The 20,416-nt window shown below is 51.0% G+C and overlaps 1 protein-coding gene across 1 annotated transcript in view; it reads right to left on the bottom strand.

Annotated features, from left to right (window-relative positions):
- Positions 1-14,690, bottom strand: part of LPAR4 (lysophosphatidic acid receptor 4) — a 28,996-nt gene extending 14,306 nt beyond the window's left edge. The window contains exon 1 of the mRNA XM_051630691.1: positions 14,672-14,690. The gene's annotated coding sequence lies outside the window, so the exon portion shown is untranslated. The remainder of the gene's footprint in view (positions 1-14,671) is intronic.
- Between the last annotated feature and the right edge of the window lie 5,726 nt (positions 14,691-20,416).

Here is a 20,416-nt window from a genome sequence, read left to right on the forward strand (position 1 = left end):
CGGGAATAATGCAACTGCTTTTCACACCCCGGGGGCCCGTTCTGATGCGAGTGTGAGTGGTCTCGGTGGGGACCGACTGAACAGCCCGTCTGCATCTGAAATCGCCCTTTTTAGGGCAAGAAGAGAGTGATTCAGATGCTTAGAAGCTGGGTGTGCTGACAGGGATGAGCATGAGAGCACTGAAACCCTTTGCAGGTTAACATTTTGTGTCTCAGCTTTCAAAACTCCCCATCACTGGGCAAAACCCTTTGGAGAGGAGACTTCTTACTCCTCGAAGATTAAATACAGCATAAATCTGAAAACAAAAACTTCTGTGCTTCTTGCAGTACTTGCCCAGAATGTGGCAATTGTGCCAAAGTTGATGCTGTTGGAATTTAACCCGGCAGCTGTACCTATCTGGGATGTTTGCTTTCTTTCTCTGGAGTTAGTGGTTAAATAAAACATTCCTAACAAAAGTCTTCAGCTGTTGTGACCTTCTAGGGCTTCTCGGGGACTCCTCCTTGTGATGTAACCTCTAACCAGCAGGAGGCTGGGGATGGTATTTTTGCCCTTTATGGAGTCCATCCTTCTCAGCCAGTGGTTTCAACAGGAGGAAACGGTCTCAAGTTGTGCCAGGGGAAGTTTAGATTGGATGTTCGAGGAAACTTGACTAAAAGGGCAATTAGGCACTGGCACAGGCTGCCCGGGGAGGTGGTGGAATCACCATCCCTGGAGGTGGTAGATGTGGTGCTGAGGGACATGGTTTAAGCACTGGACTTGGTAGAGCAGGGTTAATGGTGAGTAGGGTTAGGTTATGGTTGGACTTGATGAACTTTTTCCAACCAGAATGATTCTGTGGTTCATATCCATCCATGGTTGCCATTGACTTCAAAAGCATCTCTAGCAAGCAGGTTATTTGGTCACGTTACTCTGGGTTTTTTCTTTAAAAAGGAGCATCTTTTTCTGCCAGTTGCAGCCAAAACTAGAAGTTGGACAAGTAGAACATCTGGGTTGACCCATGATGTTCCTCTCCAGACTCCAGAGATTATTAAAAACCAATCCCAACCTTTTCCCCTGTGGATCTGAAGAACGTTTTGGTCTTAATAAGAAAGATGTCCCCAGTGCAGTACACTCCTGCTCCCCTCCAAGGCACAGTTCACAAAGCAACACAGTTCATGCCTTTACCCTTCTCCACACCAGATTCAATAGGTCAAACCTTGTGCTATCAATGTGCTCTGCATGGTTTTTTTTTTTAATAAATAAAGTACAAACATTTCCAACAAAGTGCCCTTACCACAGGTTTATTTGCCAAACATGAAAAAAAAGGAGGTGGCTGCTTCTCTTCTTGGTTACAGTTACAGGGAAGTGTTTTCTTTAAAATGGAAAAACAATGAATAGACTCCTCTGCTCTTCATCTCTCCTCTCTGCACAACTCACTTGCTGTCCCCACCCAGATCCCATGGTGTTCATCTTAGACTTGGGACAGGGTGGGATTTAGTGAGCTCTCCTTGTTAAAACATTGGCAGCACATCAATCATCTCAAGTTATTTTGGAAAACAAGGGAAACTGGACTATTATCTTACTGGAAACCAGGGCTGCTGAGAAGGCAGAACATGTTTCAGCCAAAGTTTTACTCCCTGTTTAGAGTCCTTGGATTTTCTGCTTGTGCCTAGAAACCTGCCTGGTATGAGACTCCTGGTGGGCTTTTAGCTGTCTGCTGTGTCAGTGGTCTGCTGGCTTTGGGACTGGCATCTGAAATTTCCATTGACTTCAGTCAGGCAGGAATATCTGAATTTAGAGGGGAATTTTCCCCAAAAGACAAGAGTGTTGCATCTCCAGATGGTAACGCTCAGTTCTTCTCCTGATTTCCAATCAACTGAAGCTTTATTGTGCCAAGGTTCCTACTTCAGGGCACTTCTGAGCACTCAAGAGGAGCTTCAGAGCAGACACCAATTCCAAATTGCATTTTAAAGGCCACTAGACTATATATATTTTCCTCTTCCTCCTCCATTCACTGGCAAGGCTTGTTTCCTTCCTTTGCTTTCCCACCACAGCAGACTTCATTTGTCATTCAGTAGCTAAATAGTGCATGGCTTTAGTTGATCCTGGTAGAGCAGCACAGGTCAGATGTTGTGGGGCCCCAGAGAGCCCTTCCTCCCATGGAGAAGGGTGTGGACAAGCTGCTGTTAAGCTGCAGTGGTCCAAATGGACCATCCAGGAGTGACTTCACATCAGTGGTCCCAGCATCAAGCCTACCTGAGCTCAGGAAGTGTTTGGATGGTGCGATTCTTGGGGTGCCCTACACAGGGACAGGAGTTGGATTCAATGATCCTGATGGGTCCCTTCCAACTCAGCAGGTTCTATGATTCTGTGTTTCCAAGTGGGTGACCCTACATTGCCAAAATACTGTCCTTTGAGCCCACAAACTCGGTTGGGTTGAGAACTCTGGCTGTCTGCACTGCTGCCCTATGATGTCCCGGGTCATGTCCTCATCCTGAGAGGCACAGAGCTCCCTGAGGTCTCTTCAAGTACCAGCTGTAGGACCAGAGCTCCCTCATCCCAGCAGCCCCACTGGCATAAGGTTCATGTCTAGGTGACCCCGAAGGAAACATTTGGATGATCAAATCAACAGATTCAATTCTGTTAGAATGGAGTACTTCATTTAGATATTCCTCAAGAAAGGAAAACATCAGCAATACTGACATTTTCCCAGGGGGGAGGGAAGTGACTTTGCAGTCCGTGCTGGAAAAGATTTTGAAGGAAAATTCCTGAGCAGAGGTAGCAGAACCCATCAGGAGCTCACTGAAGCTGCTGTGTTTACTAATGCTTCATGGTTTGTCTGTGTTTCCATTTGAAATCCTTTTTGAAGAGTTTTATAAGGCAGCCATAAAAAAAAATAAATCACTTTGGAATCCCATGGAAATGCAAAGCTGCTGGGATTTTTTATATATATATGCATTTAGCAGGACATTTAAAACCATTTTAAGTGCTGTAGAGAAGTGGCCAGAAATAAAGCAAGTGCCCATTTGAATCAGTACCCTTGTAATTTGAAGAAAGCTTCACTTGAAAACCCCAGCTTGTTCATTTACCAGCACTTAAAGTTCCATTCCTTTCCTATCCACCAGGACTTTTTGGTAATAAATGACAGGATATTTCTTCTCCAAATGTTTACACAAAGAGAAGCTTTTTGGGGATGGAGGAAAGTGCTGCTTGTGCCAGTGGAATGACTGAGTGTCCAGCAAGTCCCTGCTGCTCTCAGGGCTGACAATGTCCTAGTGAGCACAGTCTGCTCCAGCACGGCTGCAGTTCAGGGTTGGCTTGACCAATGAACCTGCCATTTGTTTCTCTGGTTTGTAGACCTGTGCAAGAGGGGCTGTTTGCATTTTACAAGGGCTTGTAGTGAGAGGACACACAGGGTAATGGCTTAAAACTGGAAGAGGGGAGGTTTAGGGTAGAGGTTAGGAGGAAATTCTTCACTCTGAGGGTGGGGAGAGCCTGGCCCAGGTTGCCCAGGGAAGCTGTGGCTGCCCCATCCCTGGCAGTGTTGAAGGGCAGGTTGGATGGGGCTTGGAGCAGCCTGGGCTGGTGGGAGGTGTCCCTGCCCATGCAGGGGGGTTGGATCTAGATGATCTTGAAGGTCCCTTCCAACTCAATCCAGTCTGTGATTCTATGATTCTTATGAGTCCTGAGGATGTTTCTTTATGAAATGTAGCTAACTTCAAGCGAAGGCATTTGATTTGAGCAGCTGAAATGTGTTTCACTGTGCAAAAAGTAAAACAAAAATTGGTCCTGTTTGCTAGGTCAGGCTAATAGAAACCTCTGGTGGCACCAGGTGCCTGAACCTGAATGTTCCTCCAAACCATGCATTTTCCCTAAGCCTTTGCTTTTCTTTGCTATGTAGCAGCACCAAGAAGCCAGACTTTGGGACACTGTCCTCTCTGTGCCTCAAGTCACGCCCTCCCCTTTGCTTCCCGTGTTTTGCTCTTCCAAGTGTGTGTCAGTAGTTTCAGAGCCTTAATTTTTCTTGCCAACAGAGAAGGGACTCATTTTGCAGGCTCCCCACTCCTTAGTCATCTCCCCCATAACGAGGAGCCCCTTCCAACGTCGCGTGAGCAGATCCAGCCCCTTCAGGACCTGCACCCAGGAGCTCCTGCGTGCCAGGAAGTGTTCAGAATGGGTTCAGAAACTCCCTCTGTCCTAATTTGGTGGGGGATCTGGGTTTGTTGACTCTTTTCACCCAGTTCAAAGGGGCTGCTTTTCAGTTCTGCATGCTTCAGAGCCCCCGCTTCAATAACCAGCCGGTAACCCACACCACTGTTTTGACAAGAGGCACCAGTTATGGCGAAATCTTATCCCCTGGAAAAGGGAGCAGGTGTTTTCCAGCAGAGCTGCTGGGCTGCCTGTCTGAGCCTCTGCCAGCACCGAGGAGCTGGATTGCAGAATGGAGCAAAACTGCTCCTGTGGTGGTAGAGGGGGATGTTGGAGCATGTCCAAGGGGAGGAACGGCCTCCATCTCGCCATGGGTTGCAGGGAAACTTCTGCCTGGGCACCTCCTACCTCATAAACCAAGGGGATCTTCACCCCAGCACTGCCTTGCACCTCTCCAGCTCAGCTCTTTTCTAGCTGCTCCCTCTGCTCAGCTCTTACCTCAGCTTTTTTGTATGTTAAAGGCAGAGAGGGGCAGATTTTGACCATAAGTGGGGGAAGCAGAGGTGGGTTATTCTTTTCCTGAATCCCAGTGATAGCCAAACTACTGCTTCTATTCCAGGCATGGTGGAGCCTGGGTTGTTGGTTTTTTTTTGCAGGGATATCCCTGCTTCACTGGTGTGATGGGACCTGCAGGGGCTGTGGGTGTCAGCAGGAGGCTCAGCAGGAGGTTCATCCAGCTGAGCTTCCCTGGGCTGAGGGTGCCTGGAGCCAGAGCACAACAGGGCATCAGCCAGGACTGGTGTTTCACTGGAGGAAACTGGGTTTCATCAAATGAACTGGGGAGGATGAGGAGCTACCCTGCCAGGAAGAGCTGCTGCAGAGCAGTTAGTGAAGCAAGTGGGGAAGAGCAGCTGGTGCAGGCCAACCCTGGCTGACTTCCCTGAGCCAGCAGTGTGTCCTCCAGCCAAGAGGGGCAATAGCCTCCTGGGTGCATTAAGAAGAGCAGGTCCAGCAGGTCGAGGGAGGTTCTTCTCCCTCTCTGTCCTGGGGAGGCCTCACCTGGAGCCCTGTGGCAGTTCTGGGCTCCCCAGTTCCAGAAGGACAAGGAGCTACTGGAGAGAGTCCAGCCCAGGGCACTGAGATGCTGAAGGGGCTGGAGCATCTGCCTGTGAGGAAAGGCTGGGAGAGCTGGGGCTGCTCAGCTGGAGAGGAGGAGGCTGAGGGGGGATCTGATCAGTGCTGGTCAATATCTGCAGGGGGTGGCAGGAGGATGGGCCAGACTCTGCTCAGGGGTGTCCAGGGACAGGACCAGGGGCAATGGGCACAAGCTGGAGCACAGGAGGTTGAACCTGGAGATGAGAAACTACTTCTTGACTCTGAGGGTCCCAGAGCCCTGGGACAGGCTGCCCAGGGAGGTGGTGGAGTCTCCATCCCTGGAGACATTCCCAACCCTCCTGGATGTGTTCCTGTGGGATCTGCTCTAGGGGATCTTGCTCTGGAAGGAGGTTGGACTGGATGATCTCCAGAGGTCCCTCCCAACCCCACCACTCTGGGATTCTGTGTGACTCAGTGACTTCCCCCAGCAGTAGCAGGGCAGCATCTCCGAACGTGGCAGTGGAGGGAGACTGAGTTTCAACAAAACAAACCCAGAGGACATGAGAAGCCAGTGACTATAGTCTGTGTTCTGATGGCAAAAAACCAGAGTTTGAAAGGAGCACCAAAAACAATTGCAGGCACAACCAGGGCAATTCTGCTGTGCATGAATAGAAGGAAGAAGCAGCTGAATATCAGGAAACGTTTTCTAACAATGAGGACTATGAGGCTTCAGTGGAGACTCCCAAGGGAGGGGGTAAAAGCCCACATGGGCTGAATAATAGAAAAGCAGACACAACCATCATGTGCATGGACTGGAAAGAAATCCTGCAGTGCAGTGATGCCCAACCCACAATGCTTAGAGAGCATCCCATCCCTGTTATTAACAACGTCTTCCAGATGCATTTTAGATGCACAGATTTAGAACAGTTTAGTCCAATGGGGAAGCCACCAGCTTTCTGTGCAGGGTCTCTCCTGCAGGGTGGGTGGTAGAGAAGGGAAAGAGGGAACACACTGCCTGTCACAGCCCTGCCTTGCCCAGCAATGCCAGGCAGTTGCCTCGGCCCTCCCCATCCCCAGGAGGAAGCCTTTCTTTGGCATTGTCATAAGAAACCTCAATTAACTCAGGTCCCCCTCCCTCTAGAGGGTAGATGCATCACTTCAGTGATAGAAGCATGAATGGTTTGGGTTGGAAGGGACCTTCAAGATCACCTAGATCCAACCCCCTGCATGGGCAGGGACACCTCCCACCAGCCCAGGTTGCTCCAAGCCCCATCCAACCTGCCCTTCAACACTGCCAGGGATGGGGCAGCCACAGCTTCCCTGGGCAGCCTGGGCCAGGGTCTCACCACCCTCACAGCCAAGAATTCCCTCCTCATGTCTCACCTCAATCTCCCTCTTCCAGTTTTCATCCATCCCCCTTGTCCTCTCCCTCCCTGCCCTTGTCCCAAGTCCCTCCCCAGCTTTCCTGGAGCCCCTTCAGGCACTGGAAGGTGCTCTCAGGTCTCCCTGGAGCCTTCTCTTCTCCAGGCTGAACACCCCAACTCTCCCAGCCTGGCTCCAGAGCAGAGCTGCTCCAGCCCTCCCATCATCTCCATGGCCTCCTCTGCACTGGCTCCAGCAGCTCCCCACTGAGGACCTTAACCCAAAAGCAAGCTGTGCTGAGCAGGATGAGGCCCAGCAGGGCAGGGAGGTGTGTTCCTCAGTGCAGGGCTGTGCTGAGCTCTCAACCTTCATGCTGTGCTTCTCTCCTAGGCACCCTGTTAGTGAAATCCTATTAATGCAGCTAATCTCACCAAGCCCTGGGCTTTTCTGTTGCACCCACTTAGAGTGGGGCAGTGTGATGCAAATCCCAGCAGCATTATTCCTGTTACACCACCACTTAACTCCTGCTCTCTACCAGCCCATTGTTGCTGGGACTTTGGCAGGGCCTCAATCTGATTGCAATTAAGCTTTTTACAAAGCATCGTTCAAGGCTGTCTGCTCTGCTTTGGATTGTTTGTGCTCTGAAAGGTTCCCCACAATGGATATTCCAGGGAATATGCTCCATCTGTGTTGGTAATGCCCTTGTCTGATCATTTTGATCATTATTTATTTATTTATTGGTGATTCAAGGAGACTGTTTTGTTGCTAACTTGTTTGTTTTTCTGCTTGAGAAGTGGTTTCTGAGGAGAGAAAAGTCCATATTTCATACCCTAGAGTTCTGCACTTGTTTTTTCTGGAGCCTTTTTCTACCCACAAAAGACTTTCTTAAGGTTTCTTCTGCCAGAGACTCCAGAAAACTGCCTGTGGTCCTAAGGGAAGCAGGATGTTGCAGCAGTAAAGAGGAAAGATTCTGACATCAAGGCCTGGACATCAAGGCCTATATATGTAAAAATAAAGTGGAGCCTGGGTTTCATTTTGGAAAGAGATTCTGTTTCCAGCTGAAACCTGCTGCCTTGGTTCACTACAATCTGCAATAGTTTGGGGGTTCACAGAGAAGGAGCAAACAGCCCCTCCAAGCCTGTGTGGGAAGGTGGGAAGGTCTTATTTGGGGAAGCTTTGGGATGCCCCTCCTCATGGGGCTGGTTTCTTAGGTTCAAACTTGGGATATTTCTTTACCTTTACATTCTTTCATCCTCTCCTGCCTCAGGACATTATTTTGGCATCTGAGGGGGGGGAAGTGTGTGTGTTGTTTGCTGCTAATGAGCTTAATGTGCAGGAATTAGGCTGGGCAAGCCTGTATTTTACATCAGCTTACACAGAATGCAGCTACTTTCTCTGCCATCCTGACTTCCCCCCCCCCGTGCCTGAAGTCCACCTGACCCTGAAAAGTTTGGAAAAGATATTTTTTTAACCTTTACCTGTGTGACCTAGTGCAGGATGTGCTTATTTCAGGCCCTCTCCAGCATTTCTTGTTTCTCTCTGCTTTGCCCTGTTTCACTCCACCTCTATGAGCTATTTACATCTGGGCTAAAGCAACACAAAATAAACACCAGGTATGAAAATACAACCACTGGCACCTTTCCTCTTATTTTAAACTAAAGACAACCTGCAGGACTTAAGTGGGAGCTGAGCAGATCAAGGTTTCCCTGATGTGAGAGAAGATCCCTTCTCCATCTGATTGAAAAGCCTCATGGACAGGGCTGAGAGCACACGTACCTCCTTGGAAGCCTGCAGTGAAACATTTCCTTGGATGGCCCCAAAAAGTGCCCATCAGGGAGCTCTCACAGACCCCTCCTGGTGCACCAGGACTTGACCTTCCCACCGACTCTCCCTTTCCTTCTCCAGGACAATAACTAGAGCAGACACGTGGCATCCACTGGAAGTGCAGCCTGAAGCTACAATTGAATCCCAAATCTTCTAGCTCACAACCCCAGGTTCATGCCTGGTGAAGGTGTGCTGCACACAGAACATTGCCAGGTGCCCTCCAGGAAGTGAATCCAACCACTTTTTCATGGAATCACCTGGAGGGAAGTTATCAATGGGCCAAACATGCTCCTCAGTGGTAGCTTCCACCAACAAGGAGGCAACAGCAAATCTCTGGTGATGTGTCCCAGGGGTGTGTTGGTCAGGGCTCAGCTTAGCAGTGTGTCACTGGCACAGGTCAGGCTTGTGAGGTTTGAGGAATCTGGGGCAGTCCAAACGACAGAGGTTTGAGTTGAACCTTCCTGCCCTGGGCAAGCATCTCAGCCTGAGCCACCTTGAAAATGGTTCTACCAAAGCTATGGTTTAAAATCCAGAGGGGTGCTGTGAGCAGGTGACAACAGATGGCCTCTGTTGGCTTCCTTGGAGTGCCCGAGGAGGGGAGCAGGGTGTGACACCTGGACACTGCTCAGCTGCTGCCAACAGCTCGTGGCACAGAGAACACAGATGTCACCTCCTGGGGCCCGAGGGGACAGTGCCAGCAGTGCCTGGGCATGCCTGTCATGGTGAACATTTCCATGTCTGGTACTCAGCTGCCACAGGCACTTCAGCACAAGGGGAGAATTTGCTCCAATCCTAATAACTTTCTGAGATGTGTTTCCACCTCTCAGCTGCTCATCACACAGAAAGACCCAGTGGCCAAGTCACACAGGGCCTGGGACCCTGGGGTCCCTCCAGAGGAAGGGGGCCTTTCTGCAGTGTCATCGCTTTGAAAAGAGAGCATAATGACAAAGAAATCCAGCAGATACTGAAAAAAAGAGCTACTTTCCTGTAGCTGTTTTTAGTCCTGAAGGAGGAGCTTGGGGTGGCAGCCTGTCACACCAGGGAAAAGGCCACCCTGTCTAGGAGCTGCCTAGATAAGAATGGAAATCCATGTATAATGTTTCCCTTTGTTATCAGAGGGGAAGAAACACTTTAAAAAACATTGTTTTTACAGAGGAAAGCAACACCAACAGGGCAAGGGCTTTCTTCTTTACCCTTTTCTCTGTTGACTCGTGATGGTTTTCCAAGCCAGCTCTTCAAACCATCCACCACCCCTGCCCCTTCAGCTCATCTCTGCTGTGGGATCTCCTAGGGCTCTCTCTGGGTTTGATCTGCTCCTGGTGCAACTCTTCACATCTAGGAGATGGTTTTGCTTTCATGCTCTCCTGGCCTGAGCCTGCCCACCCACCCCTACCACCGTGTCCTCACCCCCTGCCCGTTGCTTCCCATCACTGTAGCCACAGGATCATTCTGGTTGGAAAAGACCTTTAAGATCATCAAGTCCAACCATAACCCAACTCTACCAACCATTAACCCAACTCTTCCAAGTCCAGTGCTTAAACCATGTCCCTCAGCACCACAGCTACACATCTTTTAACCACCTCTGGGGATGGTGATTTAACCACCCCCCTGGGCAGCCTGGGCCAGTGTCTAATTACCCTTTCAGTGAAGAAGTTTCCTCTCATATCTAATCTAAACCTCCCCTGGCTCAACTTGAGCCCATTCCCTCTTGTCCTGCTCTCCCATCTGCTCTCCCCAAGCCCTTTGCTTCACTGAATTTTGACTGAAGTTTTCTTGCAATTCAGTGCCCTGGGATTTATTGCCAAAGCATCAGAGCCCTTGTGAAACCAGCTGCTCCTCGGGGATTTAACTCTTCCCAAATAGCATTTCTGTCTTCCCTCCTTTACCATCCTCCTTCCCCTGTGGGAGGGATTTGCTTAAAGGAAGGATTTTACTTCCCATTTAACAGAAAGTGTTCTTGACTGAGGAGCAAACCAAAGAAACCCCTGTAGTTTCACAGGCTCTGATTAAAAGCCCTTCCTGCTGGTTGCCAAGAAGTCTCTCATTTCCTGCCATGTAGTTTCACTAATTAGTAATCATCATGGACACCTCCAAAGCAAACTGGCTGTGGAACTGGGGAAGATGGGATGCTTATAATAGCACCTAAGCAGCTGGTGCCCTTTCCTCACTGGCCACCTCTGCCTACCCATCACCCTGCCCGTGTCATTGCAGACTGACCACGGGGGAGATGAAGGCTTCATCCTCCTCCTTCTTCTGCAGGTTTGGTGTGTGTCCTTGCCCTGCTTGCCATGGAGGTGCTCTCCCTGCATGACAAGGAGCTGGGCTGTGAGGAGCAGAGCTGCAAGGCAGCCCCCAGCCCCGGGCAGAGGCAGTTTCCTTGCAGAAGTGGCCAAAAAAAAAAAAAGAGAGAAGTTTTCAATCAAGCCAGCATCTTCTAGCAGGCTCCCATCTCCAGGCCTGGGGGGATGCAGCTCCAGCTGCACTCTGCTGTGATTCAGGGCAGGAAGCAGAGACCAGCACACCCAAAGGGAAGCACCCAAGGAATTCAGGGAGACAGAAAGCAATTAAATAGCCTGGAACTTGTCCAGGTCCTTGGGGTTGTCACCCTGTCTCCTACAGAACTTGAACGACCACACGCAGCCTGGGTCTCAGTGTTGGGTCCCCTCCCAGAAACCACATCCCAGGCAGAGGGACTGGAGCAGTGGGCAGGGTTTCCTTGGTCCCAAGCTCCAGCTCCAGCTGTTACAGTGCATTTTCTGCAGTGACACGGGGCAGGTTTTGCTTCAGGAGCTCTCCCTGTGCCCCTGGCATGGCCAGACTCTGCTGAGCTTGTGTTATAACATTCTGGTGTGAACTTGAAGCGACTTCTGGGACCATTACCAGCAGATGCTATATTTATCCCCAGGCTGACACATCTTTAAATAGCACAGTTACTTTGCAGGGTCCCTGGTTAAATAGTTTACCCCTATCACTTTCACTGAGTGTAGTTCATTCAAAGCAGCTTGAGAAGGAGCAGAGCCTCCCTAAGCACCACTTTGATCCCACTGACATTCTTCTGACCAGAAATAGTTGCCAGAGACTCTCCCTTCTCTGTCAAGTCATTGTTACACCTCTTCTGGAAACATTTTTTTTCCCCTCTCTCTTTTTATCTTCCCCACCTCTACTACCATCTTCCTAATCCTGCTGGACTGTTTCCCAGCTGGCCAGCACCCTGCTTTCCCAGCCCAGCCTCTTGGATCACTCTGCCCTCCCCTGCCAAGCACCTGGTCCTTCTCTTCACCTCGTGAGCCAGTGGCTTTATTTCTAAACATCCCTTTGAGGAGGATGATTTCACCTCTTTGCCTGGGGTGCCCTGCTCCATTATTGGTGGGGCATCTCTTTGCAATGTGAGCGACAGAAAACTGGCTTGGTTTTACTTTTTTAACGTCCTCTTCTTGTTGGCTCTTCACGCTTCAACTTGGCTGATTTCTAACGACGACGGGTGCATCTTTAATCCCAGGAGCACTTTGCACAAATCTCTGGCAGCTGCTGACTCTGTGCCCATGCCCTGCCAAGGCTGGTGGTGAGCACAGCCCAGGGTTCATCACCCTGCTCGTGGTTTCCAGGCTCACGGGATTTTATTGATTTTTTTTTGGTTGTCCTCTTTTCCTGAGGAGAGTGACACCAATGACAGTTGAGGCTAAGCCTTCAGCAGCACCAACAATATACCACCTGTGGGAAACGAACCAGAATCGAGGCCTTTTTTGGGGTGTAAGCAGGGGTTGCAGCAGCTCTACAGCTGGTCCTTTATTTGGAGAAATGGGGAAGCAAAGTCTTATAAAATCCATCTGATGGAAGGAGAAAACACGCTCAGCGCATGGGCTCGGCTTCACTGCCACTGCAGTGGGGTTGGGTTGCAGGAGAGATGCTGAATTTCAAGTCCTGTGTTTGTCATCCTCAGAGCCCTCCAGAGGCAGCAGAGCTTTGGGGTTTGTCAGCCACACTGCTGCAGCACAGCTGGTGGGGGAGAAGGGGAGTGTGCAGCCAGCCCTGCAGCTCTGGCTCCTTTCCTCAGGAGAGGAGGGGAAAGGAGCCACCGAAATGGCCCTGCTTCATTTTTGGGGATCCTGCTGTACCTGAAACCCTGAGAAGCACCACGACTTCTGATCACTAGAGAAGCTGGTGATGATACACCCTGTTCTTCACCTCACGGTGCCACAGACATACCTGTGGCCAAGCAGACCCCTTCTCTCCATCCCCAGCAAGGCCCATGACCCACCTTTTGCTTCTCTTCCAACCTGCTGCTCAGTCTTTGCCCTCCTCCTCTCTGGGACCCTTTTCCTTGGCCCTTTTCCATTTAGCTTTGCTAGGAGCAGAGTTCTGAGCACAGCCCCATCGTTGCCCCGTGTTGGAGTTAAACTTTGCCCTTGTTTCAGAAGAACACATGGTTTTGCTTAGCACTCGTGAGGGATTACAAGCTGTATGCCTTGAATATGTATCTGCCAAGGTAAGTAATCTCTGCTGTGAACTTGAACAATCAAAGCTCATGGCTATTTTGTTTTCCTATGTATAGATTTACCAGCTGCTGGTCTCTAACATTTCTTGATGTTTTCTTTTTCCTACCCGAGACGTCATCGCCGTGTGGAACGAGGCGGGCTGTCATCTGATGTGCAGTGGGTAGCTGGGCAGACTGGGAGGCTGTCCCACCCCCTGGGCAGCACAGTTCCCCTCCAGCAAGCTGGGGCAGGAGCTGGCAAGGAATCCCAGCTGACTGTTTGCAGCAAATCTACAGGTACAAGCAGTGTGTTTATACATCCAGACAGCTCCCTGTAGTCAGCCCCCCGAAAAGGACTTCCAGAAATCTTAACACAGGCTCTTCCACGTGCCAGCAGAACCTGAGAGAAGTGACTGGCTATTTTATATCAACTATTCTGACACGTGCAGCAGGTGTTTGCTTAAAGGACTTAAGGGCAAAGCCTTGCTCTAAAGCTGTGTATCATATCTTGTGAGATTCCTGAGTATTGTTTTGTGATTCAGCTTGATCTGAGTGTTGGTTCCATTCGGAGGGAAAGCTTTACATAAAGAGCATATCCTGGAGCCATCACAGCTAGATCTTGAACCTTGTCATTCACAGGTGAGCATTTCTGTTCACAAAACTGATGGTAACTCAAAGGCTTCCCTGCTTGCTGCGTGTTGCTTAACCCCCCCAGCAGGTTGTATGGCTTTATCCACACCAATGTCTGTGGGTTGGACACAGAGCATGAGAACAACTGGAATCATATTTGTGCTGTTTATGATTCAAATCAACAGTTCTCCAGCCACCTTGCACTGAAAAACTGTGGCTTGAGCCACCACTGTCAGATTTACAAAGCCTGTGCAGGAGTTTCAGTTAGGGAAGGAAGTACACAGGGTGACAAAGAGAAGGTTTCAGGACTCGACAAACTGGCTGAGTCTTTACAAAGGAAGAGTTTATCCAGCTCAGAGGGTTTTTATTTCTTGCCAGATTTCAGAGGCTTCCTCAAACAAGGACACTAACAGTGATTCTTGGGACAGTGGCTGAGAAAATTTCAAAGACTGATTTAGAAGCTGTTATCACTTGCCTTTCTAGTACAGAGAAAAAGAGATGTTGTGGGTACTCTCTGATAATCTCCTGATTGAAATGACCATTTGTGTTAGTCCTGGAGTTACTTGGCACTCAGACAGACACAGAGCACTGTCAGTATCTCTGCAGCCCCAGGGAGACACTGGGCACAGTCCTGCAGCCTGGCTGGACCCAGCAGCTCAACCTGTGCTCCTGGCACTGGTTGCCATGTGTCTTCTTTTTCTTTTTTTTGGTCCAGAGAGCCACAGGGAAAAAAAAAAAAAAAGCAGCTGGCACAGAGCCTGGTGGAGCTGAGAGTGTGGAAGCAGGGCCAGGGCTCAGCGAGAGGGAGCAGCGCTGGGGAGAGCAGAGCTGCTCTGCTGGGGTTCAGAGGCACAGGGCTGGGCTACAGGTCAGAGGCACCACGTAAAGCCCCTTTTTCCTGGCTGCAGGCAGAACTGTCTTCAGTCTGGCGGAGCCTGTGTCCCCGTTCTCTAAAAGAAGGTTTGAAATTGGGAAGGGAGAAAGGAAAGCAAGTTTCTGGTCTCATCTCGCCCGGGGCGGAGCTGGTGCTGCCGGGGAAGGAGCAGAAGGGAACGCTACACAATCCTGCTGCACAAACCAGGATGAAACTATATAAAAAACCCCACCAAGTGCCACAAAACAAACCCCGGAACATAGATAAGCAAATTCTCTGCTCACCAAAGCTCTCCATGCCACCAGTGGTGTCCAGCTCAGCCAGGGAGCAGGCAGGAGGTTGTCCCGAGGGTTTCCGTCCGTCGCTGCAGCGCTCGCCCTTTGCTTTTGTTGATTCGGGTGGGTTTTTCTTAATCTACCTGGGAGGATTTCCTGGGCTGCATCGATTCTGAGGATGCTCTGAGCTCCTGACTGTGGACAGTCTGTGGAGCACTGGGGTTGCTCCAGCTCTCAGCTGAGCAGGTCCCCACAAACACGCAGGGCACGGCGATGGTGGCGGCAGCGCCCGAACCTGGCGCTTAAAAATAGCTCGGAGGGAGGCTGAGAGATGAAAGGAGCCCACAGCGTGGCCACCAAACACCAGCCCTTTAATGAAGCTGAGGGACTGGGGCTGGACCAACAACTTTGGGAGCAGAGGGAGATCTAGTAGCCAGTGCGACCATGAATAGGCCGCTTGTAGAAAGGCTTACGTGCAATTTGCACGAGCGGGGAGACTGGGCGAGGGAAAACAAGGTTCAATGACATCTTTTTAAAAGCTCTGCTTTCTCAGGGCACCTCCAACATTTAAACTGCTCCAAAATTGATACTTCCAGATTCAGACTCATTCCATTACAGAAGCACACAGAACAGGGGGGGAGAGAAAAACTCGTTTGGCTTGATTTTCGGGTAAACTTAGACTTCTTCATGAGCCTCTCTCTGCGAGTGGACTGCAGATAACACATTCCTACAGCCTCACAACAGCATCAGTGTTTTGGCCAGCAGCAGTTCTGTGGATAACTCCAAGAATAAACCCCATTTTCTTCGCGTGGGATATTCTGCAGAGCAGAAAGTTTATAGAAGAGCTGTGGGGAGCTCCTACCCTCGGGGCGTCTTACCCACCCACCCAACACCAGCCCCTTCCTCCAGCTGAGCATGGAGGAGAGGACAGATTTCATTTGTCATTTGTTCATTTTCATTTCATCTGGTCCAACTGCCTGAGAGGAGCCTCAGCTCCATGTGTTTAGCCCTGCTAGGATGGTACAAAGCTTGGTGTCTCCAGGGGATTCCTGGAGGAGGCTTTAATGATGGGCAGTTTAATAAGATGACAGCTTCATTTTCTAGTGGACTCGGTTAAACTGCTGGGTATCAGGTGGACCTCCTGCATTTCTGTGAACCTGGTGTCAAATTGAAAGATTGTTTTCCTAAACCAAGCAAAATGGGCTTCTGGAAGAGGTACCTGAAATGGTGTCAGTAGGTACAAATACAAGAGCAGCAGCCTGAGCAAGAGCATGAGATCCAAAGCCAGACACTTGGCAGAAGCTCAGCTCTGTGTTTTAGGGCTCCAAGAGGACTGCAAAAGAGTATAAACATGCTCTGGTTGACTTTAACTCTTTGGGGTCCTGCAGCCACCACCCACAGCACCACAGAGCTCCACACAGCCCCAAGCCTGCCTGAGCAGGGGGGGATGTTAGAGGTGTTCAGCAGAGGTTCCAATGCCAGGCTGCCTGGGCACAGCCATGCCCCTGGGTTCCTCACGCTCTTGAGCTCATCTCTAACGTGCAGTTTGTCCAGCTGTACAGAAAAAAGCAAACCCCCAAGCCCCAGACTATAAACCCTATTCTTTTTCTCCCTTTCAGCATCAGAAAAACTCTTCTGAGAAGTGCCCACAGCCTTTCTCTTGTTGGCTCTGCTGATTGGCTCCTCAGCCCTGGAGGTGGCAAATACCAGCTCCTGTAGAGGACTGATGCAGGGATTCCTGTTCTCTTCAAATCTGCTTATTCCCTCAAATGAAGGCTCCAGCATGGCTGATGTTAAGTTTTTAGGTGTTTTTCTTGCTGCTTGCTCTGCGACCCTGCTCACATGGACGGTCACACAGTGAAATCTGTTCCTCTAATGAGGTAAAAAGAAGCAACCTGATATTTGGTGTTCCTCTGCCTGATTGCCTCCCACTTACAAGCAAGGCAGAAGCAGCAGTGTCAGGGTCTGTTCAGCTGAGTGTCTGGCATTCTGAGGGGTTGATTATCTGCAGTCAGTGCGTGGGATGGTCACCAAGAGGCTGTGAGTGCTGCAGGGACCTGGTTTTCAGAAGGCGGGTGCTCAGCAGGGGAAGGTCAGCTCTTTTGTCAGAGCGGGTGCCCCACGACATGACCAACCTTTCAAACATCTCCATGAGGGTTTCTGGGGTGTCTTTGTGTCCCTCTGCAAATGTGGCTTTGCATTAGGAACAAATACTCCAGGTGCTGCCATGAAGGGGAGTCCTGGATCTGTCAGCACACGACGGTATTTCAGGGCTGCGCTGTGCAGAGACTTGAGGTACTGCTGAAGAGGCAGCTCATCCTGTGCTAATTAACTCTGCTGAGAAATGAAGGCTGGCGGGCGGGGAGGACAGGCCTGCTGACAGCCCTGCACTGTTCCTAGGACTGAGGGACTTTGTTCAGCTCAGGTGTCCCTGGCTGAGGCTGAGCTGCCGGGAGCAGCCGGCACCGCGCCGCCTCGCCCGGAAACCCAGACCACGGCCTGCAGACCCGTTGGCTTTTGCAGAGCACTGGCAGATGCCCTGCCTCCCAGAGTCTGCTGGTTGTTCCCATGGAGGGCATTAGCTATTCCTCTTTTGCTTTGTCTTGCTTTTACAGCCGTGGTGCTGAGGGCAGGGAGAAAAACAGCGTGGGCAGACAAGACATCGCTCTGAACACCCAGCAGAGAGAATATGATAGGATCATGGAGTGGTTTGGGTTGGAAGAGACCTGAAAGATCAGAGTTCTAACCCCCCTGCATGGGCAGGGACACCTCCCACCAGCCCAGGCTGCTCCAAGCCCCATCCAACCTGCCCTTCAACACTGCCAGGGATGGGGCAGCCACAGCTTCCCTGGGCAACCTGGGCCAGGCTCTCACCAGCCTCACATATTCTTGTACAACCCATCCTCAGCCACTATCTGAGATACAACCAGTTGTCAACCAGCTACAGCCCACAGGTGCATTTAGAAAAACAAGGTCCCCCTGGTGACCCAAGCCTCACTTCCCAGTGAAGGGGTGAACCTACCCGGTTGTCTCAGCTCTGCAAAGGGCAGTGAGTGAGCACAGAACTGCCCTGCAGTGCAGCTGGGAGGGGCTGTGGCTGTAACACTGACTGCATGAGAGTCACTGTTGTGGCCTCAGAAATGTCCTACAATGGGCCCACAATGTCCTACCCATGCTCAAGTAGAACTCCACTTGGTTGGGGCCGGGGGAAGGCAGGGGGAGATCCCACCCGCTCTTCTTACAAGTGGGGAAATTCCAGCTACTGCACCAGGTGGGTGAAATTGTAGTGTGAGAACTGGGATTGTGCAGCCTGGAGAAGAGAAGGCTCCAGGGCACCTTCCAGTGCCTGAAGGGGCTCCAGGAAAGCTGGGGAGGGACTTGGGACAAGGGCAGGGAGGGAGAGGACAAGGGGGATGGATGAAAACTGGAAGAGGGAGATTGAGGTTGGACATGAGGAGGGAATTGTTTGGTGTGAGGGTGGTGAGAGCCTGGCCCAGGTTGCCCAGGGAAGCTGTGGCTGCCCCATCCCTGGCAGTGTTGAAGGGCAGGTTGGATGGGGCTTGGAGCAGCCTGGGCTGGTGGGAGGTGTCCCTGCCCATGCAGGGGGTTGGATCTAGGTGATCTTTAAGGGTCCCTTCCAACCCAAACCAGTCTATGATTCTGTGATCCTCCCTGCAGGGCTGGATGTGCAGTTTTGCCATTTCGTTTCAGTCCTTGGCAAGGTCAGGCAGGAGTTTGGCTCAGGAAGGGTGAAGCCACACGTGGCTGCAGCACCAAGGGAGCATCACTGAGCCTAATGCCACGGGGACCAGGATTCACCCAGGCCTGAGATGGGCTCAAGCAGGTGCAGGTCTGCAAACACATGGGGAAATGTAGGAATGGTGGAGCCAGCAGGCAATGGGATGGGGAGGGCACAGCCCTTCTCGGCCCCTGGTCCAAAAAAATACCCAAGCCCGTTGAGAAGGGGCTTAAATCAGGAACTTTGATTATTCCTTCCCCATTTTTTAATTCATTATTTTATTTTAATTAGTTTTGTGATTTAAAATGGCTCGTGCAAAACGGGACTGTGCAGTTTTGGAGGCCAAAGGCAGTGCTTGGTTTCTGAGCAACCAGCACCCTCTGGTGCTGAGGCTTCCTGAGCAGGCTGCCCAAAGGCTGGGGCAGTTTGCCAAGCAGGAGCAGGATGTTGCCCAGATCCAGGCAGGAGAGGAGCAGGCAGCACTGCCAGCAGCCCCTGGGTGCTCAGCTCTGAGCCTCTGCTGACAGACACCCTGTTCCTAACTGCTGATCATGTGCAGACTTGATGGAGGAAGGGAGGGACGAGGCAAAGCAGGGCTGGTTTGTCAGAAGGTGAAAGAGTCGTGATGTTTTTTCCAAGTCACAGTTTCGTGCTTCCAATCCAGTGGTTATGAATCCACCACAGGGGTGCAGACCTTTGAAACCACGGGATTTCCCTCTCTGTTCTGCCCTGGTGGGCCTGGATCTGGAGCCCTGTGTGCAGCTCTGGGCTCCCCAGTTCCAGAAGGACAAGGAGCTACTGGAGAGAGTCCATCCCAGGGCACTGAGATGCTGAAGGGGCTGGAGCATCTGCCTGTGAGGAAAGGCTGGGAGAGCTGGGGCTGCTCAGCTGGAGAGGAGGAGGCTGAGGGGGGATCTGCTCAGTGCTGGTCAATATCTGCAGGGGGTGGCAGGAGGATGGGCCAGACTCTGCTCAGGGGTGTCCAGGGACAGGACCAGGGGCAATGGGCACAAGCTGGAGCACAGGAGGTTGAACCTGGAGATGAGAAAATACTTCTTGACTCTGAGGGTCCCAGGACAGGCTGCCCAGGGAGGTGGTGGAATCTCCATCCCTGGAGACATTCCCAACCCTCCTGGATGTGTTCCTGTGGGATCTGCTCTAGGGGGTCCTGCCCTAGCAGGGGGGTTGGACTAGATGATCTTCAGGGGTCCCTTTCAACCATGATGGCTCTGTGATGCTGTGATGACAAGTACCACTTGCTGAGGTGGGTGTTTTCCCTGCCTTCCGAGCTGTGCCTGTTGACACCCATGGCTCAGCTGGCCCTAGAGCTCTGCAGCAGCACGTACATGAGCAGGATGTGGCCCTTGCTCCTCCACCCCAAGCCAAGGAGCTCTTCCCACTGCTGGCAGCTGCCTCCTTGCCCCTGCTTTCCTGCAGGGCTGCTTGGGGAGGGCTCACTTGACCTTTAGCAACACCCATTCTCTGCCAGCACAGGGCTTGGGCTCTGAGTCAGCACAACATTTCAGCACGTGCTCAATCACACCCCAGCCCATTACTGAAGTGAAGCATCTGCTTATTTTAAGCTTCAACTTACAGATTTGGGAGGGTGGAGCAATGTTGCCAAGCAATGGCCAAGACTGGGAGCTGGTTATGGAGGCTCTTGCTGCCTACCTGGAGCTCCAAGTGGGTCCTGCCCAAGCCTTCTGCTCCAACACTTTTAGGGAATGAAATCTAGTCCAAAACTGTAAAGATGGGAATAAACATTCCCACAAGTCATCTGCTGTTAATTTGCAGTTGAATCAATTCATTTTAATCCAAAACCAGCAGAGCAGTTTTCAGTCTCTGCAGACCATTGAATATTATACTTGATACCATAAGCAAAAGGATTGCAGGGCATGTCTTTCCCCCAACTGTTTTATTTCACCCAGAGCATTTAATGCTTTGCCAAATTCTGTCTCTGAGGGTCGTTGCAAATGTGTTCTCCTTCTGCTTCTCATATAATACTGCAAAGTGAG

The sequence above is a fragment of the Apus apus genome, chromosome 12 (assembly GCF_020740795.1).
Source record: "Apus apus isolate bApuApu2 chromosome 12, bApuApu2.pri.cur, whole genome shotgun sequence".
NCBI lineage: Eukaryota > Metazoa > Chordata > Aves > Apodiformes > Apodidae > Apus > Apus apus.